The sequence below is a fragment of the Adiantum capillus-veneris genome, chromosome 10 (assembly GCF_014529385.1).
Source record: "Adiantum capillus-veneris isolate H3 chromosome 10, ASM1452938v2, whole genome shotgun sequence".
NCBI classification, from domain to species: Eukaryota; Viridiplantae; Streptophyta; class Polypodiopsida; order Polypodiales; family Pteridaceae; genus Adiantum; species Adiantum capillus-veneris.
In genome coordinates, this window is record NC_140940.1 from 122840123 (window position 1) to 122850030 (window position 9908).

The following is a 9908-nucleotide window of genomic DNA, read 5'->3' on the forward strand; positions in this document are numbered from 1 at the left end:
TCAATTTTGGTCATCTTCAGATTTCTCGCCATTCATTTTTCAATATTTTTTTCAAGCTTTAAAGTGCCCCAATTGGAGTTGTGCTCTTCAGGTTACGACTAGTTCTCTGCAGGGTTATGGCTATGGCAGCCTAGTGGCAAATTGTGTGTAGACAGATTCGGAGGGCATGTATCTATGAATTGTGGAATTGATGTTGAAGTTATGGGTTTGTGATGTTTGATTGTGAAATGAGAGGCTCTTGTCTTCATCAGCATTGGTCGGCGTGTGTTATAAATCCGTGCTTTGACAGGGTTTTGCTCCTATGTGACATAGTCTCTTGGGTGGGCGACGGCTAGTAAATTCCCAAGGGGACTACCCTTGTTGGACTTGTGGTGTTTCAAAGGAATTTTCCAAATATTTTGGTGTTGTTGTAGTTCTCTTTCAACGCTCTTGGGTGACATCGCTATAGAGGCGTTTGAGTTTGCTTGTTTCCCAACAGTGTTTTGGTGCCCGCCACCGAGGAATCGCTTCAAGTTACCTTTAGTTTTCAGGTTTTGAAGACATGGTGTTTAATTTTCCGGAGTTTAGTGGGAAATCAAATGAAAGTTCCAAATCTTTCATTGAGAGAATGGAGTTTTCTTGCCTTCTTGCTGACAAGCAAGAGCCAGCGTTGGTGCTGCGAATCTTCTATTTCTATTTGAAGGGATATGCTAGGGAATGGTTGCAAGGCTACGAAAAGGAGCTACAATCAGCCCAGCCTCCTCAAGTTATGACTTATGAAATGGTAAAGCATGCTTTTCTTACACACTTTCAACAGGTGGAAGACCCACAAAAGGTATGGCAGTCTATTCAAGACTTAGTACAAGGTGAAGGCCAAACCATAGAAGACTTTGTGAAGGTGTTCAATGCATTGTGGACAAAGTGGTGTACATCTTTGGGGGCTGAAATTCCTCCAGCCATGTTGAAGAAGGACAGGTTTCTTGCAAGTTTGAGGAGTAACCTATGCTTGAAGGTAAGCAGTCAAGGACCTTTGAGGAGGCAGTTGAAATTGTAAAAGAATAAAGAGTGGAAAGCAGAGCGTCTTCGTCAACTTGGAATTAACGTCGAGCCAAAGCTTGAAGTGAAAGTGGTAGAGCAACCAAGGGTCCTCATCAGGGAGCTAGGTTATGATCAACAAGCTTCTCATGATGTGAATGCCTTTCACAAGGAATGCAAGAGGTTGTAGGTCTTATGAAGAATCTTAGTGTGAATATGATGGGAGGTGGAAGAGGTCAAAGCTATGGATATGGACGTGGTTATGGAAGCAATGAGGGTTATACAGGTGGTAGAGGAAGAGGCATGGCTGGAAGAGGGGATATGTTTCAATGTTACAATTGTGGTGAATGGGGTCATAAAAGCCCTCAATGGGACAAGCCAAAGAGAATGGGTGGTGACATGTTTCCTCTTCCTCCACAAATTCCTTCTCGAGCTGAAGATTATGGTATTGAGATTAAAGTTAAGCAGGACCAAGTGGTTTGACAACAGAAGAAAAGGGAAAAACAAAAGTGGTAAGAATAATCCGTTTGGAGAAGAAAGAGGATGATTTGGGAGCTATGGTCATGCCTGTAGGTAAGAGGGTTACAAGAGATCATGACATGAGTGATGCAAGTCCTAGCCATAAAAGAGGGAAACAGGTTGAAACAGGTACAAGTAAAGAGAAGAAGAAGCGAAAGCCCAGGAAACATTACAATGCATCCGACTTTCCTTTGGGAGAAGGGAAACCAAATTATAGTTTAAGGGCTGATTTTGTGGGTAGAAAGACTGATGTTACCTTTGGTCAATTACCTTTGGTCAACTCATGGAGATGTGTCCCAAGTTAAAGAGGCAATGGAAGCACGTAGTCAACCCCATGAAGAAGGAGCTTGCAAGGGGTTCGGTGAGAGTCTTGTCTTTGAATGAGCTACCTGATATATGCCCTACTATGGATGCATGGCATAAGAGGAAGTGCATTGGAGAGTTTTATATTGATGGAGGTGCACAGGTATGTGTTATTACTCAAGCTGGTGTATCAAAGTTGGGACTCAACATGGTGAAGAATTCAGGTTTTCGCATAAAGCTTGCCAACCAATCAAGGGTGAGGTGCTTGGGAGTTGTAAAGGACTTGGAGGTGGATGTATTTGATGTTAAAGTGCTGGTCAATTGCCATGTTATGCCCGTAGGTATTGGTGCTTTCCCTCTCATCCTTGGAAGACCATGGTTACATGCAACCAAAGCTATACAGGATTGGGGACATGGTACCATCACTCTCTACAATAGAAGGGGTGATAAGAAGAGGTTTGACATGGCTAGCAAGCAATCTTTGGATTGTGATTTTGATAAGAAAAGTGACGAAGAAGAGTCCTCAAGTGAAGAAGAAGACGATGGGGATGATGGCAGTGAAGTGGAAGATAGCAACGATAGTGATCTAGATGTTTCCTCCTTGTTTCTTGAAGAAGAGCATGATGAGAAACAAAGATTTCTTGGCCTTATGGATAATGAGGATATCTTTGGTCCTTATGAGAAAATTGAAGAGCTGATGCAACCCAAAGCTCAACCTAATGTCAAATAGGAGCTGATACAAGGTATGTTGTCTCCCGACTTGACTAGTCACGAGAAGGGTGAGTACCTACATATGATACAACAATTTTCCCATTTATTCATCACTTCTTATGAGGAAATTAGAGGCTTTAAGGGAGATTAAATCCACATTCCAATCAAGGAAGGAGCTTAGCCCGTACGCCAAAAGCTAAGGAGAATGGGACATGTACAACTTAATGCTTTAAAGGAAGAGGTAGACAAGCTTCTTGAAGCAGGTTTCATATGTCCTGTGAACACTGCAGAATGGGTGAGTCCTGTTGTTTTCACACCCAAGAAGGATGGAAAGTGGAGTATATGTGTTGATTTTAAGCCTCTAAACGCAGCCATGAAGAGGGATCCATACCCTCTTCCTTTCATAAATGACATACTTGATTCTATTGCAGGGCATGAGAGGTATAGCGTATGTGATGGATTCTCTGGATATTTTCAGCTCACTTTGGCTTTAGAAGATCGAAAGAAGACCACATTTATCACACCATGGGGATGCTTTTGTTATTGTGTGCTTCCTTTTGGTCTTATGAATGGCTGTGCGTGGTATCAAAAGCGCGTCAACAAGGTGTTGTCTCCCTTTCTTGGCAGATTTGTGAAGGATCTTATTGATTACTTTTGTGTTTATAGCTCTAGAAAGGATCATTGTGCAAAGCTTGGGATGGCATTGAAGCAATATGATGAAAGTGGAGGTCAACTCAACCCAAAGAAGTGTCATCTCGGTCAACCAAGAGTGAAGTTTTTGGGGCATATGATCTCAGAGAATGGGATTGAAGCGGATCCTGGCAAAGTGAAGGCTTTGGTGCTCCTCCCATCACCTAAAGATACAAAGCAACTTTCTACTTTTATTCAAAAGGTGAAGTATATGGCAAGGTTCATTCCTTTGTCCTCTCAACTTCTTGATCCTCTACAACAAGTACCAAGGTTGGATCCTCTACAATGGATAGATGAATGTGAAGAGGTTTTTCAAGGTATCAAAGAGGTTCTTGGTTCTCTTCCTACTATGCAAGCTCCTAATTGGGATAAGGATTTTTATGTGAATCCATCAGTAGGTGAGGATGCTATTGGAGCTATGCTTCTTCAATGAGGTAACAATTCCCACTACATGAAGCCTATCTATTGTGCTAGCAGGGTGAAGCTAGAGGTGGAAAGAGGCTATACTGAGGTGGATCTCATTATGGTGAGTGTGATTTATGCATGTAGAAGGTTTAGACACTACCTTCTCCCTAAACCATTCACATTCCTCACTAGCTACACTCTTCTACCTCAATTGGTGAATAGCCCTACTTTGTCAAAGAGGCTCATGAAGTGGATTGTGGAGCTACAGGAATTCCAATTCTCTTTTCTTGTTGAGGAGAGTACAAGGGCTACATTGGCTGATTTGCTCACTTATAAGGAAATCCCTCTTCTTCTTAAGGAGGATGCAGTGAAGAAGCAACACATGGAAGCTCCTGACATAAACAATGCCTATCTATATTTTTTTTATGGCTCTTACAGGAAAGCGCATGGTGAAGCTTTAGGAGGTGTGGTAGTTTATGATCCTCAAGGTGCTTTGGTAACTAAAAGGAGTTTGAATCTTACCGCACAAAGCAACAATGAAGCTGAGTATGCTACTTTGGAGAAAGGTCTCAACCTTTGCCTTGAATCTTACTGCACAAAGCAACAATGAAGCTGAGTATGCTACTTTGGAGAAAGGTCTCAACCTTTGCCTTGAGCTTGGCATCCGTCGTGTGAGGGTAAGAGGTGATGCTCTTTTGGTGGTTAAGCAAGTCCTTGGGGTGTGGAAAAGTAAGAATCCAAGGCTGAAAAATATGTGTTTTCAAGTGAAGAATCTGCTTAAGCATTTTGAAGATTGGAGTTTAAGGCATGTGGACAGGTCTCAAAATGAAGAAGCACATGGCGCAACGCAAGCTTCAATTGGGCAATTGTATGCGATAAGGGCTGATTCTCCTCTTTATTTGGGAAGGGAAGCTTTAGAGAGGGAGGAAGAGTTTCTACAAACAGGTATGCTTCCATCAGAGTTCGAGAAGCCAAAAAAGTACGCCTTCCTACGTCGTGCCAAAAGGTATGTGCTACTTGGTGATTCCTTGTATATGAAGGGGGACTGATCTTGTGATGAGAAAAGTGCCTTGGAAAGAGGAAATTTACAAAATTTTAGAGGAGAATCATGAGGGTTCTTGTGGTGGTCACTTTGCTTCAAAGATCACTTTGCATAAAGTCTTGCAGGAGGGTTATGTGTGGCGTGTTCAACGTGATGTTCATCATTGGTGCAAGTCCTGTAAAGACTGCCAAAGCATGGAAAATAGGGTTCTCAAATCAGACATTAGGGGCACCATTGTGGCTTATGATGTGTTTGAGAAGTGGGGTATTGATGCAATAGGTCCTCTACCTATGACAGCTAGATGCAAATGTTACATACTTACTGTTGTTGACTATCTATCCAGGTGGGCCGAAGCCAAATCTGTTAAGCACATCACAAGTAAAGATGTTTCCTTATTTATATATGAAGATATTTGCTACAAATTTGGCATGCCATTGGAGTTACTTTCTGACAAGGATCCAGGTTTCAGGGGAGAGTTAGTGGATTATCTATGTGAAAAGCTTCATGTGCATCGCAAGTTTACTACTCCATATTATCCCCAATGCAATGGCATGAATGAAAGGTTTAATGGAGATCTCATAAGGATGCTTACAAAGATGACAAGAAACAATGTGAAGACTTGGGATTTAGAGCTACCTTGTGCTCTATGGGCTTATAGGACTGCCATCAAATCAGGTACTGATTTTTCTCCCTTCCATCTAGTTTTTGGCAAAGAGGCTTTACTTCCTATTCAGGTGGAGATACCAGCCTTGAAGATGATGCTAAAGCTTGAAGAAGAGCCCAATGATGCATTCAAGGAAAGGCTTCTATATTTTCAATGTGTACAGTTGGATAGGTTGTTGGATTTTGAGCATTATAAGCAGGTCTTGAAGAAGAATCAAGCAAAGGCAAATGAGAAGGTAAAGGACAAGGACATCAAGAAGGGTGACATGGTGCTTCGTTACAATAGTAAGCTTGATATCACTTTTCCAAAAGAAATTTCAAATCAAGTGGCAAGGTCCTTTCTTGGTCTTAAACAAATTTCCAAATGGCACATATCAGCTTGCTGACTTGGATGGTACCCCACATAAAGCACGTGTGAATGGCTATAGGTTGAAGAAGTATATTGCAAGGTTGATGACTGTGATTGAGGATGAGCCTTCTTTTGAAGAATTTACTGATCGTGTGGCTAATGATGAAGATGAAGTGAAGACTCTCTCATGTGGTTTACAGGATCTCTTTTGTGCTGCTGATCATGAATGATCTAGCAGGCTAGGGTGTGGCAAACTATGTTGGGCGCATTTCTGACATCCCGTTTTTTGTAAATTTGTACATATGGACATGACGCCCGATGTCAAAAGGGCATGTGGAATTTATTTTTGTGGGTTTTTAGCTTGATTTAGCAAGCACATGTACATGCACTGCAAGTCGCTAGTCTAGTGACACAGCTGTCGGGCTTCTGTAAGTGCCCGTGAGTGAGTTTTTTGAAGTGAGCCTTGTATATAACTTAAACTCATGTGAAAACTTAAAAAAGTTCAGCCAAACATCAGAAATTTGCATGTTTTAGCTCGTTGTGTCTCCTTGGTGCTCTTGGATGCAGTCTTTTGCCCCAACTAGCCTTCTCTAGATGTAGTCGTGTTGGGACAGCTTTCTTTTCGCATCAATTTTGCTCATGGAGGCATATGGAATCAATTTATGTCATCTTCAGCTTTCTCGCCATTCATTTTTCAATCTTTTTTTCAAGATTTAAAGTGCCCCAACTGGAGTTGTGCTCTTCAGGTTACGACTAGTTCTCTGTAGGGTTATGGCTATGGAAGCCTAGTGGCAAATTGTGTGTAGACAGATTCGGAGGGCATGTATCTATGAATTGTGGAATTGATGTGAAGTTATGGGTTTGTGATATTTGATTGTGAAAGGAGAGGCTCTTGTCTTCATCTGCATTGGTCGGCGTGTGTTGTAAATTCGTGCTTTGACAGGGTTTTGCTCCTATGTGACATAGTCTCTTGGGTGGGCGACGGCTAGTAAATTCCCAAGGGGACTACTTTTGTTGGACTTGTGGTGTTTCAAAGGGATTTTCCAAATCTTTTGGTGTTGTTGTAGTTCTCTTTGAACGCTCTTGGGTGACATCGCTATAGAGGTGTTTCAGTTTGCTTGTTTCCCAACAATGCCTACACACATGCACACTCACACATTGAACTGTTTTCTTGAAACATAGCTCTGAACCTATTTTGCAGGCACTAACAAAGTGCAATATTCAAACCCAAGCTTGGAGACTCCATTTTTTGTGCCTCAGTTTTCACATGTTAAGCCCATGAATTGAAGCGGAGGTTGAGAGGCATGGCCATTCTTCGGGTTCTTTTCCTCTCTTCTTGTATCCACGTCGCAGGAGCTTGTTGTGACTCTCTCTCTCTCTCTCTCTCTCTCTCTCTCTCTCTCTCTCTCTCTGTGCATGCCCACATGCATAAGCGCGCGTGCACACACACACACACACACACACACACACACACACACACACACACATAGCACGGATGCACGTAGTCCATGTGATAACTTCCTCTCGCTCTCTGGGAGCCTCTCAGGACACACACATACACTCAGCGCTACAGACTCCTCTCCCTCTCACTATGGTTAACAGAAATTCATCTCTCTCCTACCCGTTTGGTCACGCCTTTGAATTACATAAACCTGCGGTATTGCATTTTTCACTAAAGAGGCAAGTGATGAAGAAGGGGGGGGGGGGGAGAGTACCTGCTCTTGTTTTGCGTATTTTGCTGTAGCACTGCCGTGGAGCTCGCTACACTGTATAATTTCCCGCGAGTCACATTTCAAAGGCTTTGCAACAATAATATAGAAGTGCCTTGTCGCATGAGAGAAGGGGCAGTGTGCAGGCGCGTCGCAAGGAGCCTCGTCTCGCTGCGTCGTTTAAGCAAGGCCCAATTTGAAGCGTCGATTATGCCACGGCTACAAATTCAAGTCATCGATTATGCAACGACAGTGGTTGTTTATGCAACGGCCGATTTTTTTTATATAAAATATCCTTGCTTATACGACCGAAACCTCGTCTATGCGACGCGTTCGTCATCGGTTAAACGACGCCCGTCAATTATTAGTCCCTCGCAAACCCCCCCTATGGCTAGTAGTCCAGTAGGTGTCCCCAATTTTGGAAGCAACTGATTAACCGGTATCTTGGGAGATGCTTTGGATAAATTTGAAGTGAAAAAGGGGGAGCAAACACGTGGAAAGAGGAAGGGGGAGAGAGAGAGAGGAATCTCGTTTGGAGCAGGCACGTGGAAAGAGGAAGGGAGAGAGAGAGAGAGAGAGAGAGAGAGAGATCTGATTTCGGAGGTGACTTGCGACTGTGCCTGGGGCATAGGGCTTGCCGCCTTAGTTGTGTGAGGGCAGAGCGGAAGAGAGAGCGAGAGAGCTCGCCTGAGCTCGTCTGACCGAGTGTTTGACTGCAGGAGGGTTTGGTGATAGTTGCGGATGTAGAGCAGAGGGCAGAGCAAGAGGCTGCGAGAGCTCTCATTTGAGCTTGTGTGAACGCCCGTGCGATGTGTGTAGCTGCAAGAGGGTGTGGCGATGGCTGCGTAGGTAGGACAGAGGGCAGAGCGTCCCGCGGAGAGAGATGGAAGAGAGAAGAGAGAGAGGGATGATCGAATCTCCGTAGATTCCACTTAATGGGGTTGTAGACCCAATATCTCTCATGATCTTCTTGAAAATAGATAGCCCTACACTTTTCATCCCATATTATGGGTGTGGCCATGTGCAACACTAACCCATGGTGCAACCGGTACTCTGTACTAGGTCAGCATGCGAATGCAGGAAAGAATGAGGTAATCATCAGAAAAGGCGCTGCAGTGATGAAGACTCTCTCATTGGAGGCAAGTGATTGATGAGTGATGGATCCCCCCACGTCTCTTCCACGTCTTTTGCCAAGGCCCGCTTGCAGACGCCTTCTCTCTGTAGAGGCACCCCTCAGCCCCCCATGCAAGCACTCCTTTCTCTCTCTCAATCGAGACACCCCATCAACGTTTCGCGCTCTTTCTCTCTCTAAAGACAGAAGACATGGCGTCATGCCCCGCCCTTTTCGCAGATTCGCATAACCATAATGCGCTCGCAGCTCGCTAGTCTCTTCTCTCTCTATCTCTCTAGAAATGGTAACATTGTTTCTCTCTCTCTCTCTCTCTCTCTCACACACACACACCGCATCGCATGTATATCATCTTCCCAGAACTGCCCTCCTGCCTCCCCCTTTCTCTTTTTATCTCTCTCTCTCTCTCTCACACACACACACACACATCGCATCGCATCATCATGTATATCATCTTCCCAGACCTGCGCTCCTGCCTCCCCATTTCTCTCTCTCTCTCTCTCTCTCTCTCTCTCTCTCTCTCTCTCTCTCTCGCGGCCCATAGCTTTACATCCGCAGCTTTCTCTCTCTAGGTGAAGCAAGATATAAACGTCAGCTCATCATCTAGATCAACAGCTACACAATAAACAGACTACATGAGTGGCTGGCGACATGTCCGTTGCTCATTTGAGGGAGAGCCTTAGTACTGCGTTTCGTAAGGAGATGTGTAGGTGTCACTCTGGGTGTGGATGTGCGAGAAGAGAGGCGCTCTTGAAGCCCTCACCTCAGCTATTTGTGGTTGAGCCTTATCCGCTTCCTGGCTTTGTACAAATCTCTCTTCCCCCGCACCCTCTCCCCCCCCCCTCTCTCTCTCTCTCTCTCTCTCTCATCCATCTCTTTAATTCTCTCGTTCATCGCTCACAGAAGGTTTCTTCTCTGCTCTCTCTGTGTGTGTGTGTGTGTGATAGCGCGCATACGCGCTCTGTCCCTCGCAAAAGAACTGCATTGTTGCTGCTTCTTGATCGACGCCCCCTTCACAGGATATACATTTACGCTCTCTCTCTCTCTCTCTCTCTCTCTCTCTCTCTCTCTCTCTCTGTGGAGTACCGAGTCGCACGTTAAATTTATCTTCTCTTCTCCCCCTCAAAACGTTCTTTTATTGCAGGGGCTTGGATGGATCGATCGGTTGTAGGCAACCCTTGTGCACAACTCAAGCCTACGCCGCCATCTTCATAATGAGCATGCAGACCTCTACAATTAAAGAGTATGGCCCTGACATGATTACCTTCTCACTAGAGCTTGTGAGGCTCTTAACGCAGAATTGGGTCATGGTTACCAGCGTTGTCTATATTATATTGTACGGATCGTTGCCAGGGCTTGAGCTGCGCACAAGTG